Here is a 13239-nt window from a genome sequence, read left to right as displayed (position 1 = left end):
TAGAGTTATGCTAGTAGGCCCAACATTTATATTTTCATTCAATAGCTCTTTTAATTTTTATTTCACAGATTGATTTTATTTATTCATCATCAGTCTTCTATTAAAAAGATGTATTATATTTTGTAGTTCAAGCTTGCTGTGAGCATTTTTATTATGTATTACTTATACGGATTTTAATACATGTAGGTTTTTCTTGAGGTGTTATTTGAAAATAACTTATTGAAAGTGTTTCTCTGGTAAGGTTTCCCTAAGTTAAAAACAAAATTTTTGGTCAAACACATAGAATTTGAATTCTGGATCTGCTACTAACCAGTTTGGTTAATCTGGTCTTTTAATATAAATATAGCATGAGACACATGTGCAATTTAGAATTTTCTAGTAGCCATATTATAAAATAAAAATGAAATTTTTAATAACTCCAGGATGTACTCAGTTGTGTCTGACTCTTTGTGACTCTACAGACTATAAGCCACCAGGTTCCTGTGTCCATGGGATTTTCCAAGCAAGAATACTGGAGTGGATTGCCATTTCCTCCTCCAGGGGATCTTACCAACCCAGGGATCAAATGTGCATCTCCTGTATCTACTCATTGGCAAATGGATTAATTACCACTGAGCCACTTGGTAATCTTAAATCCAGTGCATCAAAATATTATTTCAACTTGATGTCAATATAAAATTATTTTTGAGATATGTCACAGTCAAGTTCCTTGAAATGTGACTGATGTCTTATTTGACCTGCTTGTTTCTCAAGGTGTAAATTGTGAGAGTTAATAAATGCTTTTTCAACTAATATAGGGTCAAGAGGCCTGAATGGGGTCTCTTATGCCCTAGGAGAGCAGCAGAGCCTAACAGGAAGAAGGACTTCCTCTTTTTCCTTGGTGAGAGTTTAGCCTATGAGAGATTGTCACCACTCAGCCAATGCAAAGTCATATACTCTTTGTTTACTACGGCCCTCCCAATTTCCTTTCCCCACTTTAAAAGAGTCCTCATTCTTGTGTGAGGACTTCTATATGGCTCACCATAGAAACAGACTATAAATAACAATTCTTTTTGATCTTGAATAAACACTTCCCCCCCCCCCCGCCCCTGCGGGAGAAGTAACTGGCAATCTTTTTAAGTAAGCAAAACGAAGAGATTCATCATAGAAGGCAGTGAGCCCAATCATATCTTTTTTAATAGTCACTGATTCTTTTACTGATGGCTTAACAAAGCTGAAAGTACACGGAAGTCCCTCTTCTAATCATTTTCTCACCAGCCAATGCATACTGTTAAAGATTAATGTATAGAGACAAATACTTATGTGTTGGATTGGCCCAAAAGTTCATTCAGAGTTTTCTGTGAGATATTATGGAAAAACTTGACAGAACTTTTTTGGCCAATCTAATATATAAATAATCTTTTTCCTCAAAAATTCACACGGAAAAATTGTTAGCACTTTAATTTCACAAGTTTTCTATTTAAATTCATCTGTTAGTCTGGAATTTTTAGAGTATTCAATATTATAGGAGACTATTTTTATTACTCAGTTTCTACCTTAAGATATTATAATTTGTAATAGTTTCTTTTGTTAACTTAAAAATAATATTTTTATTGTTGCTCCTTGTGATGGTTATGTTTTTTTAAATGCCCTGGTCATGTATCCCTTCTAAACTATAAAAATGTAAAGGCAATACATTTTTAGCTTTTCTATTCTAATACTTGAAATGGTATCAAAAAACTATCTTGAAATCTAGAAAAAGGGAAAAACAATCATACACCTACCCTGTTCAAAATGCATAATGAACTTGTAGGTTTTCATTCTTTCATTTCATTGTTAGGCCTTTGGAAGTCTTGTCATTGTGTAATGTCATTCTTCTGTTTCCCAGAAATGTATAATACTGTCTTTTTAAGAGAGCTGCTTGAAACAGTTTCCATACCAGGAAAGAAATGACTCAAAAGCTTAAAGATACATACTTAGGAACAAATGATCTTTTTATGAAAAATTTATTTCTTTACATTAGCAAATTCCATTAGATCTTTGAGAATAATGCAATTCTTTTGATTGCATCACCAAAGGCTTGTTTAACTAGCTTGTTTCTCAAGGTGTAAATGAAGGGGTTCAGCATAGGAGCAATTGAAGTAGTGAGCATTGTAACACTCTTATTAATACCTGAGTCCTTATTAATAGCTGAGTCCTTTGCTGAAGGCTTACCATAGATGAAAATACTGCTTCCATAGGTGACGGAGACTACAATCAAATGGGAAGAACATGTGAAAAATGCCTTTTTCCTTTGCTGGGCAGAAGAGAATCGTAAAATGGTCTTGATGATGTGTATATATGATAGAACAACACACAGGAGTGTCATGATAAAGGTCAACACTGCACAGACTATGATCATTTGCTTTTTAAGCCACATTTCTGAGCATGAGATTTTTAGAAGGGGGACTGCATCACAGAAAAAATGGTCAATAACATTGGAGTCACAGAATTCCAGATGTGGGCCCAGGCTAAGTGGAGGGATTATGATCAACAAGCCAGCCATCCAGCAACAAAGGATGAGTCTTCTACAGACCATGTTGTTCATGACAGTCATGTAATGCAGGGGATTGCAGCTGGCCATGTATCAATTATAGGACATGGTAGCCAGGAGAAAAAATTCAGTTGCACCAAAAAGATCAGCAAAAAATATTTGACTGATACACTTATTATATGATATTGTCTTGTCACCTGGAATTATCTGGGAATACAAGCAGATATAAATGAGATTTCTAAGAAGGAGAAATTTTGCAGGAAAAAGTACATGGCAGTTTTCAGGTGAGAGTCTATGAAGATGAGGGAGATGATTGTCAGGTTCCCAGTTACACTCAACATGTAGGTGAGAAATAAAAAGATAAAAATCACAATGTTCAGCTGTGGATCATCAGTAGTCCCAGCAGGATAAAAGTTGTGTGGTTTCTCATCACTGAATCCTGACTTCTACTCAATCTGCATTTACAATTCAAAAATATTTGATATGCATAGAGTGGTTATTAATGAAGGCAAAACTATGAAAACAAACTCACAGCCATTAAAAATTCTTGTTTGCAAATATTTTCAGTACGCTGGTATCCTAGGTTCCACAATTGTGTATTATTGATCATTTCAGGGGAGATTAAAAAAATCAGAATTGCTTTATCTATATCATACTATGGAATATTATTGGTGCTTCTTCCTCATTACATTTTATGTTTTGTTTCCACTTTATATTTTGTCTATGTCTTGGATTTGATTTTCCCTTTATATTTGGATTTAGCTGCTAATGTTTTGTGAGAGTAAGGGTTTTTTCTTGTTCACAGACTGACTCATAAAGCTGAATTTTAAACTTTCATTTTTACCGTCATGTGTTTCCTTAAAATTTTGTTATTGAAACAGTTGATCACAACTAGTTTGTCTCACTAAATGCATTCCACATCCAGTACTGAATATGTTGAGTTCTAGGATTACAATTTTAAAAGTCTATGTTTCCTTTAAACAACTTCTTTCTTACTCACCTATGCCCCTGACTCTACCTCATAATTTTCTCATAGTTTATCTCCTAGCTTATCTCATAATTATCTCATAGTTTAAAATTACACTAATTTCCTACTGTGGTACAGAAGACAAGGAATATTTTGATGACAAATATGTGATGTAGAATAACTATGTGTTGGGTATAAACATATAGGGATGTAAAAATTATTGCAATTTTTTTGGTTTTCAATCTGTTAAGGTTAAGACACATTCCAAAGTGCTATTATTAATATTACTAACTACAAAAAATTCAGGTTAAATTCTTAAGCATATTCTTCAAGCATGGCTTGCTTTCACTGTGACTCAGTTATGTCATTTACAAAGTGGAAATAATATTATTATCCTAATGCTGAAAAATAAAATGTTAACATTTAGAGTACTTATGAAAACTGCCTGGCAGAAAATGAGTAATAAACAAATTTTAACTATTTCAGTGACCTTGTCAACAACAGTTTTCCTTTTAGAGACCATACATTCAATCATCAATACATTGTAATCACATTTTGTCACAATAAATCTAATGAAGCAATTTATGCCAAAGTTCATCTTTTTTTGGCTGCTAGAGTTCAGGAAACTTCACAAGAATTGTCTAGTTTTAACCACACAGTAGTTATAGAATTCTCTCATAACTCACATTAATCCCAACATGTTTTCCTGTCATCTTTTGGCTTTCTAATATCTAGACACTTTTTTTTCCCCTTGAACTCTATGGTGATAGTCCTTAGCATTTCTTTACTATTTTCCTGATTTTTTTTAATTGAGTACATTTGACATGTAACATTGTGTAAATTTAAAGTGTATAGGGTGTTACTCTGATGCCTTTATAATTGCAACATGATTGCTCATGTAGTGGATACGTATCACCTTATATATTATAATATAATATTGCTATCAATATGTACATTAGATCTCTTTGATTTACTTACTACTCATTGCAAGTTTTTACCCAAAGCTTTATTTCTTAACATATATACTCATTTTGAGTGTTTTCTTGAACTTATCTCCAAAATGACTGATCTTCAGTATATACCCAAATGCACTGCAAATATAAAACTTCCAAAATGAAACTCTTGGCTTTTCACACTCTCCTTTTATTTTTTAATAACCAAACTGGTACTTTATACTTCTTGGACCTTTGTTATTTACTTGATGTTGAAATAGATACTTCACACAGACTATTGATCTGGAATAGTCTTCCCTCCAGTGCTCATTATTTCCCAATGCCATCTCTGTTCCCAGTCTTGAATTTTGCTGGACAAGCACATACTCAGCCACTTGTTTTCATTTTTTAGTTTCCAGGTGTGTTAATTTGTCATGGTATACAAATCAAGTTATTTTAGATGATCTATTATTTATTTGTAGCTCAAAATAATCTTATCAACAAATATATACCATCCAAGATTAAAGTGCTCTGAAAATGATGTTTAACTGATACCCACATTAGAATTTCCACTGATAAATTTTGTACAATCAGGAAAGACTAATTTACTTGAGACAAATATTACCCAAGCCTCAAAAAATGTAAATGAAGTGCATAATTTATAACACTTACATTCTGACTGTTAATCACAGCTTCTCTCTACTAGTTACTTAATTACAACTATTCTTATAGCTACAACTTGAAAATGAATATAATGCAAATAGTATTAGAAGTATGAGAATTTCTGGTTACTATTGATTGAATGGGAAACAGAGGGTGAGATGGTTGGATGGTTTCCCCGATTCAATGGACTTAAACTTGGGCAAACCCTAGGAGATGGTGAGGAACAAGGTAGGCTGGCATGCTGCAGTCCGTGGGGTCAATAAGAGTCAGACGTGACTTGGTGACTGAACACCAACAACAACGCTGATTGAATCTGGTCACTTCTACAGTAACAGCAGCTTGGGAATGCATAATTTCCTTAATTTTTTTTGTCTTCAAATACATCAACTTCCTCACAATAGATGTAGTGCTAAGACAAATCTAAGAAACAGCTTTAAAAAAAGAAAATAAAAACTTTCAATAAGTGAGAAGAAAAGCAGGCTCAAAGGAACTCCTAGTAGTTTTGGACAAGCTGATGTTCTGAACTATTATGCTCAGAGAGAGGATTTTTCCAGTGTCACCCTTAATATTTATTTCATTTGCTGAATCTGCCACAAAAATTAATAAATAAGAGAGTCCTTGGTGACTCAGGATCAAAAACTACTAATGAAGCATCTGTGTAATCATCTTGTATCTTGTGACCTTTGGGTAAATGAAACAAGCAAACTAGTATAGCAACAGAGGGAAAACAACCTTTAGAGACAGGAAAAACAACAGAATCACTTTACAGACGGGGAGGACAACTGACTTTAATTAAAAACAAAACATAGTCCAGTTTCTTTTAACTAATTCTTGTGTAAGGTAAAGAAGATAGATCTCTCTCTCTACTTTTCTATTTGCTATAAAATGAATATATTATATATTGACATTTGATGAGACATATGACAATGAAAAATTAAAGTGAAAAAGAATAAAGGAAGAGGTAATAGAGGAAATGAAAGGTAACAATTTGGAGCATGTCCTTCCATACTTTTCTATACTCCTGCAGATATATCCGTGTGTATCACATGTAATAATTACAAATGCATGAACAGTATTAAAAATGCTTCCACACTGTGGTACTCAGATTGTCACAGTTATTTTACACTTGGGCTTCCCAGGTGGCTCAGTGGTGAAGAATGAACCTGCAATGCCATAGTCGTAGGTTCAGTCCCTGGGTTGGAAAAATCCCCTGGAGAAGGAAATGACAGCCTACTCCAGTACTACGCCTGGGAAATCCCATGAACTGAGGAACCTGCTGAGCTACAATCCATGGGGTTGCAAAGAGTTGGTGATGACAGAGTGACTAAACAACAACAAGACTACACTTAGATATTTGTGAGCCTATTTATGTCTCAATAATTATTTGCATGCATCATTTTAAACCTATTTAATTTCAGTTCACTGTATTACTGTAACAACAGCATTTAAATTCAAATTTCTCATTGTTGTAAATAAATGTTGCTTCCAGTTTTACCATTGTAAAATATCACTCTATAGATAATTATGATGTTTCTAATTACCTTTAATCATTTTAGCTTCTTTTATATTTTCTACAATTATAAAAATATGACAAGAAGTTTTTAAAAAATATTTCTGTATATTGTCTGGAAAACTGGATCAAAGTAAAATTTCTCTGAGATACTGAGATACGTACTTAGAACTATAATCTACTAATAACTAATAACTAGTATGTTCCTTCAAGTTATGTATATAAGAGTATCTTTATGCATACACTCGATATTGCTTTTCCTTTAAATAACTATTACCTTTATTCATTTGTGGACTAATGTAGGTCAAGGCTGGGTTGCAGATTGAAGTAAAATTTACATACAATAGGTGGAACCTTTAAAATATTTTAGCTAGTGAATTTTCAAAATATGTACTTCCTTAATCATTTATTTTCATTGTAAAGACAATAAACATTTCCATATTCCCACAAATTTCCATCATATCCTTTGCTAGTAAACTTTTTATTTCTAGGCAGCCAGTGATCTTTCTGTCATTCTAAATCAGATTTGATTTGCCTTTTTCTTGTGTTTCACTTGAATGGAATAATCATGGCATTCTTCCCTTATAATTTTTTAATATTCAATTTTACTATTGCATATATAAGTAGTTCACTTACATTACTGAGAAATATCCATGATTTAGACATATTGCCACTTTGTTAATAGTTTTTTTTTTTACCTGTTTTGTAATTCATTTTTTCCTTTCTTTTTCTTTTGCCCTCTTCTTTTGTCATTTGATGACTTTCTGTAGTGGAATGTCTCCTTTTTCCCTCTTTTTGTTTTGTTTTCACTGTGTACAGTATATTTACTTTTATGTTGAAAATGTATATTCTTATAAATGCACCCAAAATAAACAAGACCTGACACCAAAACAAGATAGAATTTACAAGAGTGGAAAATCACAGGTTACTCTTTCTCATAAGTGTAGATGTAAAAATGAAACAAAATATTGAATCCAGAACTATATAAAAAGAATAATACATCATGACCAAGCAGAGTTTGGACCAGAAGTGCAAGCTTAGCTTAGTATTAGTCAGTCAATGTAACAAACGACATTAACAAAATAAAGGAGAAAAAAGTCATCTCAATACATGCAGAAAAAGCGTTTATCAAAATTCAGCACACATACATGATATCCTCAGAAACTAGAATTAAAAGGGAAATTTTCCGATCTGATGAGAAACATGCAAGAAAAACCTACAATTAACATCATATTTTAACAGTGAAAACGTTAGATGCTCTCCTCTATTGTTAGGAACAGGACAGGATATTCACTCACATAACTTCAGTTGAGTACTAGTTGAAGTTTCCAGCTATTTCAATAAAGCAAGAAGAATTAATACATAAAAAGATTTGGAGTAAGGAGGTAGAAATGCTTTATTTCATACATGATTATGTACACAGGAAATTCTAAGGCATTTATAAAAAAATAAAAAAGACTACTGAATTAATATGTGAATTTAATAAGATTTCAGATGCAAAATTAATGTACAAAAATAAATTGCATGGCAAAACCAATACAATGTTGTAAAGTAAAATAAGTAAATAAATTAATTAATTTAAAAAAAGAATAATAAAAAAAGAAAATGTATGAGAAAAAAATTGCATTTCTATACACTCAAGACAAACTTGAAAATGAAATTTTAAATACCATTTATAATAGCATAAAAATCAGAAAATATTTAGAAATATATTTGAGAAAATATTTGTAAAGCTTCTTCACTAAAAAAATTGCTGAGGTACATTTTATTTATTTATTTTGAGATACATTTTAAAAGACTCAAACAAGTGTGGAAATAAGTCACATCTGTGGGTTGGCAGATTCAGTGTTATTTATCAGTTCTTCCCAAATTGATTTCTAAATTCCAATGCAATTTCAATCACTATCCCAGCTGGATTTTTTTTTTTTAAGAAAAACTGACAAGCTATATGTAAAATTGTTATGGGAAACGGAAGCAGCTGATATCAAGTCAAATCAATCTTGAAAATGCTGCAGAATTTACAGTACGTAGATTCAAGACACTTTAAAGCCACAGTGATAAAAACAGTGAGGTACTGGTGAAAAGATCAACACACAGATAAATAACATAAAATGGATCAGCCAGATTCACAGATACATGGCCTCCTGATGTTGACAAAGACACTGGAGTAATTCAACATGTAGGCAAAGATTTCTTGGGACACACAATCCAGCATAAACCATAAAAGGAAAAATTGATAAACTGGATTTCATCAAAATTAAAACTGCTCTTCAAAAGACATCGTTAAGAAAACAAAAATGCAAATCAGAGACCGGAAGAAAACAGTCACAATACACATATTTGAAAAAGGATTTCTATGAGAAAGCACTGAGGTAGAAACTGTTAGGCAGTCAGTGTAGAAGTCAGAGTCTTTGCCCTTTTTCTAATTTCAATTTTAATTCTCACACACAAGTGTTTTGGCTCCACTAGCCTAAATCTGTATTTGTCCCAGTTTCCAGGCATTCAGAGGAATGTCTTCCTGGTCCAGAGGATCATAAAACATTCAGATCCAGGACAAGACAATCGTTGATGCCTGTCCAGTTTATCAAAGAGAAACATTCTGGGCAGACAATTCTCTCCTAAACACACATCTGTGCTATGCTGGGCTTAGTCGCTCAGTAGTGTCCGACTCTGCGGCTTCATGGACTGCAGGCCCCCAGGCTCCTCTGTCCGTGGGGATTCTCCAGGCAAGAACACTGGAGTGGGTTGCCATCTAGCCCCTAAATAATGGTCTGAGGGTCTTGAGAAAGGGTCAAGTGATGGCGTCGATATGTCTAGAAAAACTGAGAAACTGGGAGATCCAAGAAAGCCATAAAAATGACAAACTGGACATTGCAACATTTAAACTGATTGATGAAAAATTACACATATCTGGGCCCGAGCCAACCAATAACGAACAGATCAATTCTAATAAAGATATAAAAGCTGCTGTTATTCCCATCTTTGGGGGCTCTTTACCCCTTCTCAGTGTCTATGCTGAGGGCTTTGTGTCTTTATCCTTTTAAACATAAACTTTGCCTGCGTGAGTGTTTGCGAGTTTGTGAAATTCATTCTCTGCCTCCTGAACAGAATCCCGTTTCCCATTTCAGCCCCACCAGATGTTCTCCAGCCCAGAAGCTGTCTGAAACCCATCTTTTTGGGGTTTTATGGAGGCTTTATTATGTAGTGATTATTGTTTAAATCATTGATCTCTGTACATTGAACTAAATCTCCAGCGAGTACCCTCTCTCTTCACTGAGGTGAGGGATTTCAGTTCAGTTCAGCTCAGTCGCCCAGTCGTGTCCGACTCTTTGCGACCCCATGGACTGCAGCACACCAGCCCTCCCTGTCCATCACCAACTCCCCGAGCCTGCTCAAACTCATGTCCATCGAGTCGATAATGCCATCCAACCATCTCATCCTCTGTCGTCCCCTTCTCCTCCTGCCTTCAGTGTTTCCCAGCATCAGGTTCTTTTCCAATTTGGGGACTGTAAATTCCAATCCTCTAATCAATTGATTGATTTCCCTGGCAACCAGGCTTCATCCTAAGGTGATTTAAGGACTTCCCTTATCTTCTCATTAACATAAGCTAAGATATCTTTATTGCTCTCATCCCTTAAGAAATTCCAAGTGTTTTAGGAGCATCCTGTTATGAACTGGATGATGACATATATGTAATTTTTTTTAATAAGTCACAAAATCACACAGCCCAGTGATCTTTATTGTTCATGATAAGGTAACAGTACCAGTGCCATGATTACTGTGTTGATTTCTGAGCCCATTTTGTTTTTTGGAAAATATACAATGGATATTCTGATGATTCTTTCATAAAATTTCAAGGGTGAAGCATAGACATGTTGTAAAAATGTAAAATCTGAAAGGAATAGCCCTTTCAATAACAGTAGGTATGGATGAATGATGGGTTGATTATCATGTACAGGAATATTAACTAGCATCAAGGTTTAGATCTAGGTATTCACTGAAGTCATATTGATAAAAGCTTGTCTCTTATCTGAAAAATGTATATGTGTGTATATTTTCTGAAAAGATTTTATTGTGGTAAGAACACTTTGTGAGATCTACCCTTTTAACAAATTTTTAGTGTAGAATACATTATTGTTGATTATAGGTACAATGTTGTAAAGCAGGTCTCTAGAGTTTATGGATTTTACTTAACTAAAATTTTATGCCTTTTCATTAATAATTCTCCATTCCCCTGACCCTTTCAGCCCTGTTCCCTGGTAATCACTATTCCAGTTTTTAATTTTATTGACTATTCTAGAAATTTCATGTAAATGAAATCATGAAGTTTTTGTCTTTCTGTATCTGGTTTATTTCACTTAGGATACTGTCTTCGAGGTCCATCCATATTTTCACATGTTGCTGAATCTTTTTCTTTTTGAAGGCCAAGTAGTATTCCATTGTGTGTATATACCACATTTAACTTATCCATTAATCAGTAGGAAGACATTTAGGTTGTTTCTACATATTAGTTATTGTGAATATTGCTACAATGAACATGAGTGTGCACACATCTCTTTGAGATCCTTTTCAGTACTTTTGAATATATACCGGGAAGTGGGTTGGTTAAATCACAGAGTAGTGCTGTGTTTTATTTTTTAAGGAAACTGAGTGACTATTAAATCAAAAACCAAACAAAAAAGAAAAAACTGAAGGAAAAAAAGAGTGATCCAATAAATAATGAGAATATATATAAAATACAGGGAAATAGAAGTTGTAAAAGACTAAATGTGAACACAGAGAGGCCTGTAGGTTCAAGAGCATATAGCATAAATTGTAGTGAATAGAGGAAGTGGTTTCAGATGATGATCTGTGTAAGCTTCTTTTTCTAGGAAATGTAGTAAATAGTTTCTGTTCCTCCAATGTATAACCATTCATATCATTAAAAAATGCAATACCTTTATGTACAGCTTTTCATTTTTCTTTTGAAAACATTTGTAAGTTTCCAGGATTTCATACATCTGGCTGTTTTTATATTCTTTATTTCTTTTACTTAATTTTTGATGTGTGCTTGCCTATTTTAGAGACATTGTGTGTTGGCATTTCAACATATGTGTCTGCATCTGGCAAGCTTTTGCAATACCAAAACACTTAAATTCCTCAAAATAGTTATTATCCATTCTCACAATTTTCCCTTTCATTTCTTTCTTTCTTTTTTTTTTTTTTTAGAAAAGCTTATAACATTTAAGAGGCTTCCCAGGAGGTGCAGTGGTAAAGACTCTGCCTGTCAATGCAGAAGACACAAGAGACACCAGTTCGATCCCTGGATTGGGAAGATATCCTGGAGTAGGAGATGACAACCCACTACAGTATTCTTGCCTGGAAAATCCTGTGGATAGAGGAGCCTGATGGGCTAGAGTCCATGGGGTCACAAAGAGTTAGACATGACTGAGCCTGTATGTATTACTATTATTACCATAATGTTTAAAAGTTTTGTTATTAAAAATTCAACATGCATTTTTTGTAATTTTTGTTTTAATGTTTAGTATTTAGTTTTGCTATAGATTAATTGATAATAGGTGCCTGAGTTTCTTTCTGGGCTCTCTACTCTCTTCCCTTGATCAATGTGTCAGTTTTTGTGCCTGTACCACACTGTTCTGTTTAGCTTTTAGTATTTAGTATTAGTATTTAGAAAAATGCTATTATTATTGTCATAATTATAAAGGTTTATTATTCTCCTTCATAAAAGTGCTTATTTTCTGCAAGTTAACTTTTGCTTTATTTAACATAGTATTGCTTCTGTTCACTCCCAAAGGTACATGGGAATAAAATTTTGCTAGTTGTTCTCTGTTGTACCTACCCCAAAGAAATTACCTAATACATATTTGTTATGTGAATCAACAAATAAATCATTTAAAAGTTTTTCATTTGAAAGTAATTTGAAAAACTAATGGCAACCATTACTTATTCTTTCTCTGGAAAATGTAAAAATTTATCAACTTACTGTTCTCTCTTGGTAGGTCTAATTTGGTGCTATGCTTCTGTTTTACCTGTTGTGTTTCATCTTTGATACTTTTAATTTGGAGGTGAAGCTAGGATTTAAATTTTTAAAAATTGCTAACCTGCTCATAAATGATGTTTCTGAAGAAGTTGTCACTAGACCAGGATGAATGAGAGTGTTTTGAGTAAATACCCTGATGGCAAAACTTCGTAAGTTCAGTATGTGTTTATTTGGCTTTACATTCTCTTATTTTTTTTTTTTAATATAGCAAGTCTTTTGATTGAGTTATTGAAGGCGTGTTTGACTTGCGTGTTCCTCAGTGTGTAAATGAAAGGGTTCAGCACTGGAGCGATGGAAGTAGTGAGCATGGTCACACCCTTGTTAACGGCCACTGAGTCCTTCGCTGAAGGTTTAATGTAGATGAAGATGCAGCTGCCATAGGTGATTGAAACCACAATCATGTGGGAAGAGCAAGTAGAAAAGGCCTTTTTCTTCTGTTGGGCAGAAGGGAATCCTAAAATTGTCTTGATGATATAAATATAGGACAGAGCCACACACATCATTGTCATAAGGAGGGTCAGCACAGCACAGATGATAACAGTCTGTTCCATGTACCAAGTATTTGAACACGAGATTTTCAGGAGGGGAGATGCATCACAGACAAAATGATCAATG

General features: G+C 33.7%; 2 pseudogenes; both read right to left on the bottom strand.

The window, feature by feature from the left end:
* Positions 1 to 2011: 2011 nt before the first annotated feature.
* Positions 2012 to 2942, bottom strand: LOC122423176 (annotated as a pseudogene).
* A 9858-nt stretch (positions 2943 to 12800) lies between these two features.
* The window catches only part of LOC122423175, a 95115-nt pseudogene continuing 94676 nt past the window's right edge, over positions 12801 to 13239 (bottom strand).

Source organism: Cervus canadensis, chromosome 21, assembly GCF_019320065.1.
Source record: "Cervus canadensis isolate Bull #8, Minnesota chromosome 21, ASM1932006v1, whole genome shotgun sequence".
Classification (NCBI taxonomy): Eukaryota; Metazoa; Chordata; class Mammalia; order Artiodactyla; family Cervidae; genus Cervus; species Cervus canadensis.
The sequence above is the reverse complement of the archived record's forward strand: the minus strand, read 5'-3'. Positions and strand labels throughout refer to the sequence as shown.